Raw genomic sequence first — 21,383 nt, forward strand, 5'->3', positions numbered from 1 at the left:
TTTAAAAATTTTATTGGAATAGAGTTGATTTAAAACGTTGTGCTAGTTTCAGGTGTACAGCAAAGTGAATCAGTTATACATATACGTATATCCACTCTTTTTTTTAGATTCTTTTTCCATATAGGTCATTACAGAGTATTGATAAGAGTTCCCTGTGCTATACAATAGGTCCTTATTAGTTATCTATTTTATATATAGTAGTGTGTCATTTGTAGCAACATGGATGGACCTAGAGATTGTCATACTGAGTTAAGTAAGTCAGACAGAGAAAGACAAATATATCACATATGCGGAATCTAAAAAATAATGGTGCAAATGAACTTCTTTACAAAACAGAGTCACAGATGTAGAAAACAAACTTATGGTTACCGAGGGGGAAGGGATGGGGAGGGGTAAACTGAGAGATTGGGACTGACATATCCAGCAGATTTCTTTACAGTCAACTCAACTTAAAGTCATGTAGGTTTGATTGAAAAATAGTTCTGTATATCTGGCAAGGATGTGTTCCTCAAGGGAGCATGTATCTTTGGGAGAGGTGCACGTGGGATAGAGGAGGGAGAAGGCAGTATCCACTTGCAGAGAGATGGCCACTGGTGTGGAGGGCACGGCTGATTGGTTCCCTAGCACCCACTTCACCTCTGCCCCACTGTAGAGCTGCATTTGGTTTATGTAGGATTGATCTTCAGCTCTAGTTTATTGGGTGGACATTGAAGGGCCTGACCCTAGAGTAATTCTGCACCACGGGCTGCTATAGTGAATGGTTCACAGGTGAGCGTATGATAAATAGAGTGGAGCTTAGGTCAGTTGTAGAATTAGAAGCATCTTCTAAATGGGTGGTCTATGGATGTGAGGCCTGGAATTGTTATCCATTTTGCTACCAAGAGAGAGGAAGCCAGCTTGAATACAACCCAACTAAGACTAAGCCAACCAATGCATATTATTTTCTTGGTCACTGAGGTTAGTTCAGAGGTGGACACAGGATTAGAATTGGTCCTTAAGAGAGAATATGATGACTTTTGTTCAATGATTGGGAGGACATAATTCTCACTTCTTGTGTGTGAGGTGGTTTGAGAATCTAAGGCCATTTTCCCTCAGGAAGGTGGAGGAAGGTGACCTGAAGCCAGATTCAGCACACGGAGGAGGCAGAGTCTGAACAACTGTAGAGAAATGGTGCTGAAACTTTGATCAAACCTCTCCTGAAGGTTTTTTTAATTTGACATACAATATTATATTTTAATTATTTATATTTTATTTTATATTTTAATTTGAAATATATTTGACATACAATATTATATTAGTTTCATGTGTACAATATAGTGATTCAACATTTGTATGCATTGTGAAATGGTCACCACAGTAAGTATAGTCACCATCTGTTACCATACAAAGTTAATACAGTGTTCGTGACTTAATTTCCCATACTGTACATTATAGCCACATGACGTATTTATTTTACAACTGGAAGTTTGTACTTCTTTTTAAAAAAATTTTATTTATTTATTTATTTATTTTTGGCGTGTTGGGTCTTCGTTTCTGTGCGAGGGCTTTCTCTAGTTGTGGCAAGGGGGGGCCACTCTTCATCACGGTGCGCGGGCCTCTCACTATCGCGGCATCTCTTGTTGCGGAGCACAGGCTCCAGACGCGCAGGCTCGGTAGTTGTGGCTCATGGGCCTAGTTGCTCCGCGGCATGTGGGATCTTCCCACAACAGGGCTCGAACCCGTGTCCTCTGTATTAGCAAGCAGATTCTCAACCACTGCGCCACCAGGGAAGCCTGGAAGTTTGTACTTCTTGACCCCCTTCACCCATTTTTGTACTCCCCCAACTTTCCTTCTTTTAGGGAGGAAACAAACACCAGTTTGTTCTCTATATCTATGAGTCTGGGTTTTATTTTTTTGGTTTTATTTTTTAGATTCCACATATAACTGAAATCATGCAATATTTGTTTTTCTCTGTCTGCCTTGTTTCACTCAATACCCTCAAATTCCATCCATTTTGTTGCAAATTGTAAGGTTTCTTTCTTTTTTTTATGGCTGAGTAGTACTTCATTGTACATATATGCCACATCTTTATTCATTCATACCTTGATGGACACTTAGGATGTTTCCATCTCTTGGCTATTGAAAATATACAGTGAACATGGGGTGCATATATCTTTTTGAATTAGTCTTTTGTTTTCTTGTAATAGATACCAATAGAAATGGAATTGCTATATCATATGGTAGTTCTATTTTTAATTTTTTGAGGAACCCCCATACTCTTTCCATAGTGGCTGCACCAATTTACATCCCCACTAACAGTGTGTGAGGGTTCCCTTTTCTCCACATCTGGCGACACTTGTCATTGCTTGTCTTTTTGATAATAGCCATTCTGACAAGTGTGAGGCGATATTTCATTGTGGTTTTTATTTGCTTTTCCCTGATGATTAGTGACGTTGAGCATCTTTTCATGTGCCTGTTGGCCCTCTGTATGTCTTCTTTGGAAAATTGTCTATTCAGATCCTCTGCCATTTTTTAATTAGATTTTTTTTTGTTATTGAGTTGTATGAGTTCTTTAAACATTTTGGATATTAACCCTTTATCAGATACGTGATTTGCGAATATCATCTCCTGTTCAGTTGATTGCCTTTTCATTTTGTTGATGGTTTCCTTTGCTGTGCAGAAGCTTTTTAATTTGATGTAACCTCCTGAAGTTTTTTGCTTTTCTCCACTTTGAGTTTTGTAAGCCAGTAATTTCTGTTACAAATAAATGAATTGTTTGAGTTGGAAACATTAGTTGATTTAAATGAACTTGAATCAATGTTACTCCCTAAAGAGAAGTTAACACACTATCCTGTTATATGCTATCATACATACAAAAATGCACATTACTTTTTTAGGTGTCCTAAGAAGAATATTAACATGCAAAGGACAAAGAACAGTAAAACATGCACATTTAAATCTACACCTTCACTATGTAGGTCAAATGCCACAGTCACTTAGTTTCAACTGATTTACTGGAGAAAACACAAAAGCATATAATAAGAATCAGATGTACTACAAGTTGCATATAACTAATTGGATTCAACAAAATCTTGGAGATGTTTCTGCTTGTTTTTTTGAGCAATCCAACAATTTAATCAAAATAAAAACGGTCTTCTTTCAGTTCAGAGCAACAAATGAAAAGTATACAGTACAACATAAGAAAACAATGCAATTTTGTTCAATTGAGAGACACACACACACATACCAAGAAAACTACAAACATATACACAAGCACACAGAAAAAATTATGCAATGACACACACACAAATAATTTACCTAAACACAAAACTAAACTATCTCACATGCTGAAGTCCATGGATACCAATGTACAAAGAAAGGGTATCTGCCTTATCTCAACAATTACAGTTTGCTCTAAGGTGACAACCCAAATAATTGAAATACCCAGTGGTTATTAAATTTATGATACTTTAATATTTTTATGTCTTTTCCTTCTTTAACAAAGCAAAGGGCAAAGCCATTTCATAAAATTTTTCAAGAACCAAATCAAACTCTAATGTAAAACTAATGGAATTATAAAGTGCCTTGAACTTCATTTTTTGTTTGTTTGTTTGTTTGTTTTCAATCTAAGACCACAAGGCGGGTAGAATAAAGGAGGAAGAAGACAGAGGGTTTCATAGGGTAAGAAAGAATGAAGACACAAGAAGAAGAGAATGAGAACTAGAATTGTTACTTAGCAAATGAATAATGAATAAATTAGAGGGTCAGAGGAAAATGCATAGATAGTAGTTTCAGGATCTTTAAGTCTCATCATAACATCATTATTATCATCAAGCAATCCATCAGTTTAGCTTCGGTCATGCTTATGTCAAAAAATCATTTGAGTTGGTCAAATCAGTTATATTAATAATTGGTTATCTTGATAAAAATTTAAATCAAAGTTTTTGGAATTGTCAAAGCAAAACCAAAAATTGTTCTGAAGATGATAGTTGCATAACTGTTTTGCTCACAGCCCCATCTAAGGGGAAAATGCCCTGCCTACAGTGCCTGTTAAATTGATTATCATGTTTTATACTTTATCTGGGTCCTGTGTTCACAGATTATTAAACTAGATATGGGCATCTGATTCCAGGGTACCAACACCATAAGCTCTCCAGCAAATCTGAGCATGTTCTGGTGCTAGGAGACAAACTGGACCAATTAGATTTTTCCATCTCAGGGACTGAAATGAAGAAAGACAAAGGAGTCTGTCAGTTGACAATAAAGCAGAAGCTGAAAAGTTGCTTTGAGGTGAACTTAGACATCATAAGCGAAAGTCACGGGCAGCCAGAAGTATGAAGAAGCAGATATTTGGAGGAAGAACAGCAGGAAGCCGACCGTGGCGGGTATAGAGTCCTATAGTCATAAAGCACAGTCATACTGTTAGCAGAACATAAAGAGCCAGGAACTTCGGCTTCCTGGCATCCCTGGAGATATTGTGATCTCCCAATTCTTTCTGAGGTGGGGACCTATTACAGCAGCTGTTTTGTGAAAGATCTAATTCCCTGGTGGTGCCAAGGGTATTTCTGCAATAAACTCCCCTATTACTTGAGCTAACTTGAGTGTGTCTCTTTCCCTGCAAACCAGAGGAGTTGGATGAAATACTTCTCAACTCATTTTGAGCATTTCTGCCTCTAAGCCTTCGATTACATATAAGAATTAGCTGGGGAGTTCGTTAGAAATATGGTTTCCTGAAACAGAACTTTGGAGATTCTGATTTGATGGTATGGAGAAAGCCCTGGAGTCTGTTGATTTTTTTCTGATGTAGCCGTCAGGAGACTGGTATTTGGGAAGCACTGCATTGGCTTCTGTTCCCCTTTACTGGGAATCCTCTGATCTTGTGGCCCTCAAACTTTTTGGTCTCAGGACCTTTTTTTCACTCTTGAAAATTATTGAGGACACAAAGAGCTTTTGTTTGTGTGCTTTATGTGTATCAGTATTTATGATATTAGAAATTAAAATTGGGAAATTATAAATGTTTTTGTAAATTCATTAAAAATAATAAACCATTGCGGGTTGTTAGTTTCCTGGTGCTGGTGTAAAGGAATGGTTTAACAACAGAAATTTGTTGTCTCACAGTGCTGGAGAATGGAAGTCTGAAATCCAGGTGTAGGTAAGGTTGGTTTCCTCCGAGGGCTGTGAGGAAGTTCTGTTCCGTGTCTCTCTCTAACTTCTGGGAGCCTCAGTTGTTCCTTGGCTCGCAGATGATATTCTCCCTGTATCTTCACATCATCTTCCTACCTCTGTAGGAAATGTAAGAAACGCAAATGTCTGTCTGCCTTTGTGTCCAAATTTCTCCTTTTTATAAGGACACCAGTCACACTGGATTTGGTTTCACCCTAATGACTTCATCTTAACTTGATCATCTACAAACACCCTGTTTTCAAGTAAGATCACCATCGCAGGTATTGGGGGTTAGGATTTTTTGGGAGACACATTTCAACCCATAACACAAGTTAACAACAACACCAAAAAAACATTTTTTTTGTGAAAATAAGGATATTTTCCAATATAAAAAAATTTATTGAGAAAATAGACATTGTTTTGCATTTTTATAAATCTCTTTGATATCTCATTTAATAGAAGATAACTAAATTCATCTTCCCAATTTGCTGGGGTTTATTGTTTTAGTTGAAATATGTGCAGAAAATCTGATCTCACACAAAAATACAGTTGGAAAAAGGAGAGTTATTTTAAAAGTCTTTTAAGGTAATTGTGCGTAATTTTCTATGATACTATACCGAAACTTGACAAATCATAGTTTCATAAAGTTTATTGTTATGTGGAATTTGAAACCAGAGCAAAAATATTTTCAAACCTTGTTACATCAAAATTCATTGGCATCTCTTGCAATTTGAAGGGTTCTTTTACCCATGTGTGATTTTGTAACATCACGCAATGATCATTTAAAAAATATTGGTTTCCTGAATTATGTAGATTTTCAAAATTTACAGTGGAAAACTCCACTGTATCCGTATGAGAGAATGAGAAAAAAGTCATATAAAGTCTTAGGATTGTTAGCAAAATAATTTTTCACCTCATGGGTCATCTGAAAGGCGTCCCAGGGACCACCATAGGTCTCCAGGCCACACTTTGAGAACTAATTCATTCTTACTTGAGGAAATTCTCCCAATATTTCAAGTACCACCTTAAATTCTCGTCTCCCTAGTATTCTAACTGACCTCCCCACATAGATGGGATTACCTCTTCCTTTGTATGGCTCTATTTGTGCACTCATTATATGGTCTCCATGTGAGCTCCAGGGACTGAATCTTAATATACATTTTTATTACTGTAGGGAAAGAACACAATGCCTTAAGAAAGATTCTTTCTGGTTTGAACTAGATCAAATTCATTATGTTGTTTTTATGCAGAATAGTTTTTAATAATCAAGGGACCCAGCTTTAACTGTTGCTATTTCCATTGTTTATTGTAAAGCAGACTTTCTCATCAATTAAACATTTTTTGACTTTCCTACCCTGAGATGGAAAATAGTTTGTAAAAATGTTGTTTACATTTATTTTCTTGAAATTCCACAAATGATGTACCCTTAAGCTTTTACATATGTCTCTTCCTCTCTCTAGATTGCTGTCTACCTAGCAAACTTCTACTCATCCTTCTTGATGCAAATCAAAAATTACCTCCCCCAGCTCCATGAGACACTGTTCATCTCCTAAAGTAATTGCAGTCATGCTGTATTGTGCTAAAGTCGTTTTTGCAATTTTCTCTTAAAAGAATCTTTCAAAGATGCTCAAATGGGCCAGAGAAAGAGATCTATTTCTCACTTCTGTTGTGTAGTTGGTAAGGGCAGGAGTGTTGTGTTATGTCACTCATATCTACATGAGTAGAAAAGAGTATAGTACCTTGGATGGGGTATTCCCAGCCAACTTAACAAATGATAGATCATCTTTCAGTCAGACCCCCGTTGGTTTCCAGAGGCAGAACTTCGACTCTAACTGAAGTCAAATAAACGTTTATTTGTGAGTATATATTGGTTGATTGGAAGGTTCACAGAATTGAAAAGCAGCTGTACCACAAGCCTCAAGCATACAGGAACCAGGCCTGCTCCAGGGAATTCAGAGATTGGAACTGGGACCAGCATGCTTTCAGGACTTCATGACTCATCTTTATTTTTTTTTCTATAGACCAGCTTTCTCTATGAAGCTAGAACCATGGCTGCTACCAATAGCTCCTGGCAGCGTATCTTACCAGCACTGTCATCTACAAGAAGGGACTTTTCTCCCAGAAACAACTGAAAAACCTCAGGACCATTAGATGGCCTTGTTTTGGATTACCTGTCCAATTCCTGGACAAATTATTATGACCAGGAGGGTGAAAAACTAGACTTGGCTCAGATTGGGTCATAGGCCAATCTTAAGCACAATTGCTGTGTCCAAGGAGGGGGTTCATGAAAGAAGAGGGCAATAATCTTTTGAAGCTAATTATTGGAACTGGGGCATAAAAGACTGGGGAGAAACAGTTCCCCTCCAAAAGATGGCAAGTTCTGTTTTCAGAAAAGAGGAGGAGTCCTAGATAGACTAATCATTAAATGTCCACCATAATAACTGGCTGGTCTGTCTTTACAGAATCCCTTGTGAAGGCATTTGAAAATACCATGTTAGCCAGCCATGGCCAATTTAATCATGTTGTATGCTTTGGAGTATTGACATCAATTAATATATCTGTGACTGAATGAACATAGTTATTTAATAATTGTACTTTAATATTTCAGGTTACATGCTTTCCTAGTATTGCAAATCAACACTTCACAGAAAACTGTTATTGTTTTCCTATGGCGAATAATGTAATGAAATTACATGAGCACTACCAGATTTTGCACAGAATTGGCATTCACATTAGTTTCCCCAGGATTAATTTGGGCTGGCCATATAACGTGGTCTTCCTAGGGTAGCTATTGCCCTGATAAGACCTTCAAGAGGCTTGAACGGGTGACCCAGAGCCACTGTGCCATTCAGAGGACTCTGAGCCTGTACTTGAATACCAAGCACAGGGCTTGGCACAATGGGTTGACTGCTCTCCTCAGAGCAAACCCAATGCCTAACTGCTTCACTCAAAATAATCCAATGTCATATGAATAAATCTCATACTCCATTTTCACCTTACACCTACTTTCTTATTTAGTTATCAGTTATCCTTAATTTTCATAATTGCCTATCATTGTTGACAACCTAGTTTAATTCAGTATACATAGAAGTCTCTCAAATATTTCTGCCCTCATCCTTCTATTATAGTTGCTCTGGCTAAGATCCCCAATGTTGATCTCAGGTTAAATGTCAGAGGGTCCTCTTCCTAGGTTTCAATCTACATTAGATTTCCTATATTAAACTATCTCATCCTTCCCTTTTTTTTCTTTCATAGCACTTCATATAATTTATAATTATAGACATATGTTTATTTAACTAATGTCTTCTCTCTAACTCTAATCTCATGAAGATAGGTACCAGATCTTTGTTCATTGTTGGACTTGATGTATTAGATGCTCAGAGAATTTTTGTTCAGTGACTGAATGAATAAAAGAAAAAGTACCTTTATGAGCCATATTCCTCCAGGAAATAAAATCTGCCTCATATGCAACGGGTAATTCTAAGTAATGGAGGAAGGGCAAATGAAAAAAGAAATAGCAGGTAGCCCAAATACGAAGACAACATAGGTTTTAATTTTTAAAGTATGTCTTCAAAAATGGCCTGTGCCCTGTAATGCTCTTGAACATTGTCTGTGAAAATAAAGTGCACATGTTTTATATTTGAATACACAGAAGCAGGAGACATCTGTCTCCCCACTGTGAGCACTCATAGGCTGGATGGTGGTGACTAAATTCTGCTCCCCTTGAGTTCCCTTTACTTTTCGGGCCAAAGAGATTGACCAACAGAAGCCAGTGGTGTGACCATCTCCAAGGACTGGTGCCCAAGCCTTTTCCTTCACATATTGACCACCTCTGAGGGGAAGAGGGAAAAATACATTGAATCAAAGGTCATTTGCACTGAAAACATCTTCCTTTCTCTGAACTCTAGCATGTGTTTTTCAGTTAAATTGGAATCATTTTTTTCAAAGGAAGCAGAAAAGCTATATTTGTTTTCCAACACTTCATCAACATCAAAGTATTTACCAAGTTTCATCTGTGTGTAGCACTTTGCTACTTGCATTCCAGCTTTGCTACTAATTAGCTGTGTAACTTGGGCATGTCATTTTGTTTCATGTAATTTTTGACTCTAGCATCCTTATTTGTGAAAAATTAAAAAAAGGTTGGAGTAGACTAAGGTCTTTCCAGATCTAACGATCAAGGAAGAAAAACAAGCATCGTATGTCTTGTGAGTTTATTTAATACAACAACAACAAAGCAATCATTTGCTCAAGGAAACTAGGAAATTCATTCACTTATTCATTCTACAGTCCTGCCTAGACTTAGAGTGTAGTGAATAAGAACATTGACATGGGAGCCTGAGCTTGGATTCTGGCTTTGCCATCTCCCTGACTCTAGGCAAGTTTCTTAACCTCTTTGTGCCTCATCACCTTCGATGTAAAGGGAGAACCATGACACTAGTACTTAACTCAAAGGATTTAGTATTAAATGTATCAGATGTTTAGAATATATAAAGATATTCAATAAATATTAGCTATTATTATTTATTGGGAACTGACTCGGTGCCAGGCACACTGTTAAACATTTGGGGTATAAGAATAAATAATGGGGCAGTTAGACTTTACTGAATCCAATCAAGCCTCTTAGTGGTTCTTAAATCTGGTTGCACGTTAGAATCACCCGAAGAGCTTGTAAAATTCCATCCTTGTGTCACTCTGTGGGAATTGGGGCTCAGAAACCAGCACAAATGCTGATAATCTGGCTACTGTTATTGTTGTGAGTAATAACTGTCCTTCGTCTCTGTCCTAGGAGTCTTGTGCCTTCTCCCAGCACTCATGGAACTGAAGCAGAGTGACCTGTTAGCTTAAAAGTAGGATAAAATCTCAGACTCTTCATATTTTTTTATACAATCTAGATCTAACCATGAGTTTATAGGAAATATAAGGGAAAGAGAACAGGATAAACAACATTATGAGGCTATAATCAGCCAAACTCAGAATGTAGGAATTCTACAGAAGAAATAATCTAATTTCTTCAACAAATAAACAGCATGGTGGGGAAGGATGGAGAACTCTTAAAGAGACTAATATCAATCAAATGAAATGCATGAGCCTTGCACAGACCATTATTCAAGTAGAACTTGCCATTCATTCATTCATTCACTCATTCATTTTGCTGGGCTAGGAGCTAGAGATACAAAGACATAAGATATAGTTTCTATTCTTAAGAATATCATCATTTAAAAAAGGGAGGCAGACATGTAAACAGATTATATAGAAACTGTGATAGAAGTAGGTACTGGATATAGTGGAGGAAAGAGGGACCATTAATTCATGGGGCCTAGATAAAAATTTAAAAAATGAATTCAGGTTGGAACTGATCCTTGAGCTTAATTTTACAGCCACCTGGAATAGCTGAGATAAGAACACTGTATTTTCCATGCACAGAGCACAGTTAACTTGTCTTCTTCAGAAAGTTCATCCATACCCAGGATGGCAATGATGTCCTGGAGGGATTTGTAGTCCTGTAGGATCTTTTGCACCCCACAGGCAACATCATAATGCTCATTGCCAACAATGTTGGGATCCCTGATGGGACAGGTGGAGTCCAGCGGATCCACAGCTGGATAGATGCCCAGCTCAGCAACACCACGGGACAGCGCAGTGGTAGCATCCAAATGGGCAAAGGTAGTGGCAAGGGCAGGGTCAGTCAAGTCATCAGCAGGCATGTAGATAGTCTGCACAGATATGGTAGATCCCTTTTTGGTGGTGGTGATTCTTTCCTGCATGGTACCCATGGCGGTGGCCAGGGTAGGCTGATAACCCATAGCAGAAGGGATTCTGCCCAATAAAGCGGCCACTTTTTTTTTTTTTTTAATTTATCTATGTATTTATTCATGGCTGTGTTGGGTCTTCGTTTCTGTGCGAGGGCTTTCTCTAGTTGTGGTAAGCGGGGGCCACTCTTCATCGCTGTGCGCGGGCCTCTCACTATCGCAGCCTCTCTTGTTGCGGAGCACAGGCTCCAGACGCGCAGGCTCAGTAATTGTGGCTCACGGGCCCAGTTGCTCCGCGGCATGTGGGATCTTCCCAGACCAGGGCTCGAACCCGTGTCCCCTGCATTGGCAGGCAGACTCTCAACCACTGCGCCACCAGGGAAGCCCCTAAAGCAGCCACTTCTGAGCCAGCCTGGGTGAAGTGAAAGATGTTATTGATCAACAGCAATGCATCTTGACCTTTGCTTGGTCTCTGAAGTATTCAGCTACAGTTAATCCAGTCAGAGCTACCCAGGCCTGAACACCAGGCAGTTCATTCATTTGACTGGACACCAGCACTACCTTGGAGGTAGCATCTTTTAAGTTGATAACACCAGACTCAATCATTTCATGGTATATAAGTCATTGCCCTCACAGGTCCTCTCACCAACACCAGCACACACAGAGTAACCACCGTGGGCTTTGGCATCGTTGTTGATTAACTCCATGATCAGTACTGCCTTGCCAACTCCAGCACCACCAAAGAGCCTAGTTTTGCCACCCTTGGCCTAGGAAACCAGCAGATCCACAACCTTGATACCAGTAACCAGAATTTGCTGCTCAGCACTCATCTCCATGAATCCAGGAGCCTCAGCATGAAGAGCAGCAAATTGTTTGGTTTTGATGGGACCTCTCTCATCAATATATTCTCCAATGACATTCGTGATTCTGCCCAAGGTCTCAGGGCCAACAGGAATTTTGATTGGTGCACCAGAATCCAGGACTTTCTGGCCTCTAACCAAGCCTTCTGTATCACCCATGGCAATGGTCCTTACTGTGCTCTCACCCAAATGCTGGGCCACCTCCAAAACCAGCCTGGTCTCCCTGCCTTGCACTTCCAGGGCATTTAGGATGGGTGGCAATCCCTCATCAAATTGGACATCCACCGCTGCACCAATGACCGCTACAATGTGCCCAGTGGTGGCGCCTGCCTTTGGCGAGGGATATATTTAAGCGGCATTGTCTCTGGCAGGCTGGAGGGCTCACAGTAAGAGATAGGCTTGCGGTAGCGGCGCTGAAGGGCTGAGTCCCTGAAAGGCCCCAGAGGCTGGGGCAGCGGCCACATGACCCACAAGACAAAACATAGCGGAGCTCGGGGCGGGGGTGGAATGAAGAGCATTTGACTTTAACACCTCACCTCCCAATCAAGTGAGAAAAATCCCTGCTGGGTTCCTTGTCTCAGAAAAGAGTCTTTTAGATTCAACACAAAATGTGATGTTATCGTCTGGAGCAGAATGCCATCCTTAAGTCCCTCACATCTCTAAGCGGAGCTGAGATGCTGGGCTAATTCACGACACTCACTGATGTGTTAAGGGCTTAGATCTTGATCAATCATCTTAAGTTGTTAGTTGTAGAACAGTGTTTTTATGCTGTTGCGTTATATAAACCTGATTTCTTTATTCTGGTGTGTAAATATTATTTCTTGGTATAAATAATTGGTTATATCAATTTGCTGGTTTTACTCATCTGTAAATCCCGAGTCTCTAGAAAAAAAAATATATACATAAAACTTATTTGATGCATTTTTTTACAATCATATAATTTAGCCCTTTCAAATGTACAATTCAAAGTTTATAAAGTAACTTTATCAAGTTGTGCAACTTGTATCAACATACATCTGTTTAAGAGCATTTCCTTTGGGCTGAAATTTGAAAGATGAATAGGTATTTGATAGGGAGACAAGGGAAGAGAAAGATAATCCAGGGAAAGTGGAAAGGATGAGCAAACGACTACAATATTAACTAAAATTAATAGAATTTTCATTACTTACCCAGCTAAGAGCTTTATATGGATTATTTCATTTACACCTCATAACAACAACATAACAATGATGTAGGTAGTATTATTATAATAACCCTCATCTTACAGATGGGGAAGCTGAGGCACAGGGAGTATATTGCCTTAGGTCCCACCATTAGTGATGGTGGGATGGAATTGTAATTCAAATCCAGGTAGTCTGAATCCTTTCTCATTCTGTTTTCCTGCTTGGAAGGTCTTGAGGTCTAAAAGCAGACTGGTATAAAGGAGCTTGAATGACTTGAGTGCAGAGGAAGTGGGAGTGGGCAGGAGCCATGGGGCTGCTGAGAGGGTGCTCCAGCTTCTGTCTGGTGTGACTAATGGATTATGAAGATGAGAAAACAAGAGGAGGAGCAGGTAATATAGAGTCTGAGATTTCTGAGGGTCACTCAAGTGGAAAGATCCAGAAGTTGTCTGGATACACACAACTGGGCTTGCAATAAAGATTTAACTCTCACTTATGTATAAGTAACTGAAGCCAAGAGTGTAAATGAAACTATCCAGGCATAAGGAATGAAAAAAGAAGGGATAAGACAGAACTCTGCAGGATGTGAACTTTTGAAGATAGAACGAAGGAAGATGCTATGGACTGAATTGTTCATAAAATAAAATTCATATGTTGAAACGCTAACCCTCAATATGACTGTTTTGGGAAATAGGGCTTTTTAGGAGATAATTAAGGTTAATGAAGTCATAAGGCTATGGTCCTAATCCAAAGGGATTGGTGGCCATATAAAAAGAGGAAGAGAGAGAGAGATCTTTCCACGCGTAAATACTGAGAGAAGGCCATGTGAGGACACAGCAAGAAGTCTGCTATCTGCAAGTGAGGGAGAGAGCTCTGACCAGAAACGGACCCTGTTGGACCTTGATCTGGGGCTTCTAGTCTCCAGAACTGTGAGAAAAAAAATTTCTGTTGTTAAAGCCACCCAGCCTATGGAATTTTGTATGGCAGCCCAATCAGACTAAGACAGAAAAGGAGCCAGTTGTGCAGCCTAAGAATGGATGATCAGAGAAGGAGAAAAATATCAAGATAGAGTGACATCATGGAGGTCAAGGTAGTAGTTCCACAAAAGGAATAGTAAACCGGATTCCCCTCTAAGAGGTCATAAATTTTGACACATACTCATTTGATTTGACAAATAAGAAGTCATTGGTGACCATGCCAGGGTGTGGAAGTGGTGGGGCAGAAGCCAGATTACAGTGGATTGAAGAGTACATGTGAGTTGAAGAAGTGGATTGTCTAGAGACCCTTTGTACTGGCCTCACCCAGGAGCTTATCAGAAGTTCAAACTCTCAGTCCCCATCCTAGATCTACTGGATCATAATCTCATTTGAATAAGATGCCCATAAATGAAATTTGAGAGTCTAGACCATTCCTTCTGGGAAGCTACGTGGGAATGAAAGGAGGGAGGATTAGGAGATAGTCAGGGGGAAGCAGAAGGGAATTTTAATTTATTTTTCAGAAGGGAATTTTTAAATGTGAGGCACTTGAATTTACTGACAGTCTGTGAGGAAGAAATCAGTTGAAAGGGAAAGACTGAAAAAAAAGGAGAAAGAAAGAATAACCAATGGAGCAAGGACATAAAGGGTGAGATCAAGAACTTAAGTGGAGAAAATAGCCTAGTTTGAGAGTAGGGACACTTCTCCATTTGGCCTGGGAAAAAGAAAATCTTGGTTATGCAGACATAGATTTTTAGGTAGGGGTTAAGCGCTGAGGAAGTATATGTCCAACAGCTTCGTTTTTTTCCTCTATAAAGTTGGAGGCATAAACACCTTCTTAAAAAGAGGAGTGAATTTATTGAAATGCAAGTGGTTAAAATGAGGGTCCATGGGATCTGGGATGGATAGGAAAGTATGTGTCCATGAATATGTAAAGGAATTCATCTTGGGTGGCCTTGGCCTGCAGCAGCTTGAAGCAGGATTTCGGCTCCCAGCCAGAGATTGAGGTCCGGCTGTGGCAGTGAGAGTGCTAAATCCTAACCACTAGACCAGTGACTAGTGACAAGGTCCTGGCCCAAAGGGCTTTGCAGAAATGAATTCCCACAAAGACGGAAAGTAGTGAAACAAGTAAAGTGTTTATTAGGAGGAAAAATAGTACGTGTGGATAGACACATGGGCGGGCTCAGAGAGAAAGTCGTGCCCTCGTGGTAGTTTGATTCACTTATATGTGGCATTTCTTCTGGGTTTCCTTTGGCCAATCATCTTGCTTTACCTGGTTCTGAGTCTGTATTTGGTTTATCCCAGGGTCCTCCCATGTGTGCATGTGCATCTCTTAGCCAAGAAGGATTCTAGTGAAGAGGCTTATGGGTAGGTTGACATCACTCCCTTTTGATTTCCAAGGAGCCTTTCTGCACATGTATAGTCGGAAAGGTCTCCTTGACCTCGAGAATGAGAAATGTGTGGTCTCTTATCTGGGTAGGGCTCAGCTCCTCCTCGTCTTCATCTTGGAGTTATCTGTCCACAGGGGACAAACTCTAGCTGCTCAGCCAGGGACCCATCTATCTCCTGCCTCAGAATGGAATGAAAGGGAAGGACCGAGAAACGGGAAGATATAGTAAGAGCCATGAGGTCAAGAGAGTGTGGTCAAGCACTGGTACATTGGAGTTAAACACGTCAGAGGTGAAGCAGAAGCAGTTCTGGACAATGCCAAAGTCTTGGGGGTGGCCACGGAGTGGGTGGTCGATGAGTGACAAAAGATTGTTAGAGTCATGAAGATTAGAGAATTTTGAGCAGAGTAGGTCAGATAAGTGGTCAACGTGGATGTTAAGGTCATTCCTGGTGACAGTCAGATGGAGACAAAAGACTGAGAGCTGGATTTGGACCTCAAAGTTCTCAAGGGGAGATTTGTTGTGACTGTCAGGAGAAAGGCACAGAGGATGGAATAGGAAGATGTGTGAAAGCTCAACGAAGTGAAGATTTTGTATGATGGTTTAAAAATAGCAGTGGGGAGCAAGGAGAAGGAGGGCAGTGCTTCTCACTCCTGGCTGGGATAAGGAGTCAGGAATGCCAGGAAGGGAAAGCACAGTGTGTTCCACGCTGCTCTGAGCTCACCAGTTCCTGCTGTGAGCGCTAATCTTGCTGTCTGCAAGTCACACTGCTTCTCCTTCCTACCTTGTCAGGTCTTCCAATATCACTGGTGGTCACCAGACTGAGCGGCTCCTCATCTGCAGTCTCCATGCTGGTTTCAACCATGCAGCCTCAAGGCCCACAGTCTGGGATGGGACCCTGAGGGCCAGTGAGGACTCCAGCACACGAGAGATGCTCTGTTAAGTGTTGGACCTCTTCCTTTCCTTCTCTCCTTTCTCCTGGTAAGTTTTGTACACTTGAAAATGGAGTTCAGTGATTGCAGCCACAGCCCAGCCACTGCTGATGGTGAGCTGGTGAGCCCTGAGTGAACCCAGGAAAGAAAAGACTACCTGCCATCTAGCAGCCATCAGACTGCAACCACTCCCTACAGGAAGTCCTGAGGAAACTCAGGATGTGAAAACACTGGCCCCCAGATAGCTTGAGGTGCCTAACAAAGGAATGATTTCAGTGAATGATTGCATCATCCCATACATAGAAAAGTGCTAAATTCCTTAGCTTGAGATTTCTAGTTTTCTTTAATTAACAGTAATCTTTTGTTCCTACTACCTGCCCTTTGTTGCAAAACTCCTATATATCCTAGCTTCCCACCTCGCCTCCTCGGAGCAGCTCTCTCAGGGTTACTTGAGAGGCCACCTCGTAGGCTTGAAATCCTAAAAATTTCTGTCAAATAAAACATAACTCTAAAAAAATAATAATAATAAAAAGAAAGAAAAAAAAGAAAATGGAGTTCATAAAGATGGGGAAGTGTAGGTGTTGGAGGGTTGTGAGAAAGAATCTGTTGGGAGAAGAGTCTGGAGAGATCGGCCAGAGACCTACAGAGGTGACATTTGGCAGCCAGGATTTATAAAATGGAGGAAGCATTGGAGACGTTGAGCCTGGCGAGTGATAGGATCACTTCTGTATCTGACGAAAATAATTCTGTAGACAGCTGGAAGGATGACCTGGCAGGCAAGAGGTTAGGAACCGGGAGATGAGTTAGTACCTGATGCTCAGGACTGATTAAAGGAGAGTGAGGTCTGGATCAGAGAAATACTTGGAAGGTAGTTTTAAGTCATTTAGGCCCATGACTTAAATCAGTGTGGGTCAACATTGGAAAGAGAAAGGAGAGAAGGTGTGAAGGTTAGTTCTCCTTGCAAATATGGATTTCAAGTTGCGTTACAATTACCTTATGACTGAATTCTTCTTCGTCGTCTTTTTTTTTTTTTTTTTGCAATTATTCTTCTTTGAACTCCTCCAATTGTTTTTGTTTGTATAGTCCTATTTAACTAAAATAGAAACTCCAGCTAAAGTTTCATACCAGTTGTTACAGCAGAACCCAGGAATTAAGGCACTTTGATTTGTGAAGTAAGCAAGGCTATCAAAAATATTTTTCATTGTAGAATACATCTTACATTCTTGTATTCCTTAGCTATACGGTTTTAGGCATATCCTAGACACTTCTATTCTTTATTGCTGATTTCTGAACTTGTCTAAAACAAACTATGAGAATGTGTATCTGTCAATATTACTGTTACGGTGATTGAAACCAGGAGGAAGGTGTGAGGTGAGGGAGAAAAGAGTTGTATGTGTCCTACAACTTTACCAAGACACAAAAATCTGGATTTACTTTCACCTGGGTGATACACTTTTATCAGCTAGACCTTTGGTTTGCAATCATTAAGTGCACGTTCGTGTAATAGCGGCACATGATTCTCTTAGTAAAGCCACTTGGTTATAAATCCAGACCTGCCTCAGTTTCTTTTAAAAATGGGGGTGAGGTGAGAATTTTCTTTCTATTTACTTCTTATGTGAAGCCAAGTGAAGTATTTTAAGAGTGAGTGCACTATGGAGAAATAGGGTCAGATGGTCTCAGTTCAAGTTCCAACTTCCTTTCTGCTTAAGTCATTTGTCCTTCTAAGCTTCGTTAGTTTCATTTGTAAAACGAAATGTGAAATAACATAGTGTACCTGAGAGCTGTTAGGAGAAGTAAATGAGATAGTATCTACCAAGCTTGGCCACAGCACCTGGCTCGTAGAAACTGTTCAGCATTATAGTTTCTCTGATACCCCTTTTCATAGAGATCTGCAGAGTTTTCAGTAAGGAAAATTATTTTTCTATTTAAGCCAATAGTGCTGCAGATGTAGAGAACAAATGTATGAACACCAAGGGGGGAAAGTGGGGGGTGGAGGGGGGATGAATTGGGAGATTGGGATTGACATATATACACTAATATGTATAGAATAGATAACTAATAAGAACTTGCTGTATAAAAAATAAATAAATTAAATTAAATTAAAAAAAAACAATAGTGCTGTAACTAGGAGGTATGGAAGAATTTGGGGCCAGAAATGAGATGAAGATATTTCCAGATGCAAGAGCCAGAAAATGATTGCAGTGGGAAAGAGGAAAGGACAAACAAAATTGACAGTAATCAAAATGCTGGAAAGTGAAATAAACGTAAGTCACAAGCAATGTGATACAATGGGAAGAGCTAGGGGTCAGCAGATTGAGTTTCAAGACCACTGACATGACCTCAGCAAGTCACTGCCTCTTTCTGGGCCTCAGTTTTATCATAAGTAGAGTAGGGACCATATTTCCTGACCTGCCTGATGCCGAAGCTTAATGTGAAAATCAGATGGGAAATAATGAGAGTGTGAAAGTGCTTTGTAAGTATAAAGGGAAGTAAATATGTTGTCTGAATGCAGGTGTCAAGGAAATGACCAAGAGGGCATCTTTTAAAAAACTCTACAAATTATCCACCTTCCTTATTTAACTGCTATTATTTGACCACCAGTCTATCAGCATAATCTCAGAGGGACAACCTTTGTGGAAACCAATAGAATAATCTAGGAGTTCAAGATTTGGTGATATTCAATGAGGCCTGGATTCTGTTCTTCAGATTCCTGGATGTGTGAACCTGGACTGAAGATTTTATCCCTATGGGTCTCTTTCTTTAGCTATCAAATGATAAGACTAGCTGTTCTTTCTCTCTCTTAGGGTTATTTTGAAGACCAAATATATTGTAAAAGATCCAATATAAACAACTTATACAAGCAATCAATGAATTAATTCTTCATCAATTAATTCACTTGAATTGTAGATGGTATGAAAATTAGGTGAGGTAAAGCATAAAAATATATGGCCTCTACATAGGTCGGAGTATTGTGCCAGCCTGACCAACTGTGCTTGTGAAGAAAATTTAATAATGTGGGAAAATGTTTATGAAATAACATTAAGTGGATAAAAAGACATGCACACACACACACACACACACACACACACACAAAATCTTAGAAGAAATACACAAAAACAGCAACAATGATTGTCTTCCTGAGTATTAGGATTAGTATAGGATATTTATTTATTTATTTTTTGCTTCTTTAAACTTCCCTGCATTTTCCATTTTTTAAACAATCAAAAGCATGTATTGCTACTTAATAGGGGAAAAGGTTATTTTAAACAATGAGACAATGTGTGTCAAAGGTCTGCAAACAGTGCCAAGCGCACACTGAGTAGGGATTTCATAGACATTAGTTGAATCTGAATGAACTCTTAAAAAAGAAATCTTGGAAGGAGGCTGTATGTCCAAGGCTCTCCCATCAGTTGATGTTCTTCAAAGGAAATAGAAAGACAAGACCCATCAAACATACCCTCACTAGGAAGCCTGGACATAGGCCTTCAAGTGGATGTTAGGAAAAACTTTGACCCCTAAGCCCTGAAGGGGTACTGTGGCTTGTACTTTCTTCATGACAAACAATTAACGTTTCAGCTGTTCTTGTTCTGAGTAAGATCAGGACCACGTGAAGGATTTAAAATATCACTGGGATGACATGTTACAGAGCAGCTGGCTGGCTGGAGGGGTCCCATAAATGTCACAAGGAAACATACCAATTGGGAAGGCAGGAGACAAAAATAATAACAATAATTCTTCCCATTCACATGGCATGTTTCATCTGAAGAGCTCAAAGTATTTTACAGATGTTATATCCATTAAAACTTATGTGGCAAGCATTATTCTCCCTGGATTACAGATGGGGAGGGGACTCTAATCCTGTCATTCAGACTAAAACTGGAATAAACATATAATTATCTTTGAGAGGAAATCTTTCTAATGTAACCCTTTCCTTCTGCAGTTTCCTACTGCTTCTGAGTGAACAGGACACGTCACCTCCTTGGTCCTGCGATATCAGCTCCAGGTATCCAAACACTGAAATGAGATCACCTCTCTATCTTTCCTCCCAGACGAAACATATTTAACTTTTCAAGTCTTTCTTCAGAAGCCTGAGCTTCCCTTTTCTCATTTCCCTACAACCTGGAGGTGGTTTTCAAGTTGAGTAACTAAAACCAGTACCTGATACTTCAGCCCAGATTCATCAGCGACTTTACCTGAATAAATCGACAAACTTGAAGTTAGGTTTGTGTTTTTGCAGCTGGGCTTTCCACGAAAACACGTTGTTTTTGGTTTTGACTTGTTTCTGATAAGGCAATGACTTCTATTTCTGATGTTCAAGATCTTTGTTCCTTTTTTCTTTGATTTGGGAGTTCAACTTCCTTTAAAAAGGCCAAGTATCCGTTCTCCTAACAGAGCAATGATTATCATTTGTACATATTCCATTTTCTCTTTATTTATATTAACCTTTTAACAGCATTAGAGTAGTATTGTATATGTTATTTTGCATTCTTTGCATTGTATTCTGCTTTTGAGACTCACATTATATTGTAAGTATCTTTTTCCATTGCTTCTTGGAAAGTAAGCACAGTGTTGACTGTATAATCAGGATTCTAAGTTTGTATTATAATTTGCTCAATCATACTATTAGAAGATATTAGAATTGCCTCCAATTTTTCTATTGCTGTAAGTTGTTCTTTGCTGAACATGTCCTTAAATCTTCTTTTATATTTTAAGCTATTTTATTAAGAACTTTCAATATATATTTCCAAATAGATTTACCAAATGGCTGAAGCTAATTACAGCATCCCCAATAATGTGTGGCAGTATCAGTTTCACTGCACTCTTGTTAGAATTGAATATTTCTATTTGAATTGGCAAAAATATTTACTTTGCTTTAAAACTGATTTTGAATTTCATTACTCTCAGCAAAATTAGCTATTTTTATCTTTTTTTTTTTTTAGCAGAATAAATGTTCTACCTCTTTTTTTGGGAGTTTCACATTGGATGAAAGATGGTTATAAACCTAAACTATGTTAAAAAAAATCTTGATATACAAATAGTTGTAATAATAAAATCTTGCACTATAAAACACCTTTCACTCAGGGACCCAGTGTGTCCCTTTAATCTTCAAAATGCTTCTGTGTGGTACATGCAAAATACTATCAATCAGTTTTAAAGATGAAGAAAATAACATGACT

General features: G+C 39.3%; 1 pseudogene across 1 annotated transcript; it reads right to left on the bottom strand.

Moving 5' to 3' along the window:
- Nucleotides 1–1,494: 1,494 nt before the first annotated feature.
- Nucleotides 1,495–14,836, bottom strand: LOC309630957 (ATP synthase subunit beta, mitochondrial pseudogene; annotated as a pseudogene). Its single transcript has one exon. The product of its transcript is annotated as an ATP synthase subunit beta, mitochondrial pseudogene (transcript).
- Nucleotides 14,837–21,383: the final 6,547 nt, after the last annotated feature.

Source organism: Balaenoptera borealis (assembly GCF_965194805.1).
Source record: "Balaenoptera borealis genome assembly, chromosome: 6".
Lineage (NCBI taxonomy): Eukaryota > Metazoa > Chordata > Mammalia > Artiodactyla > Balaenopteridae > Balaenoptera > Balaenoptera borealis.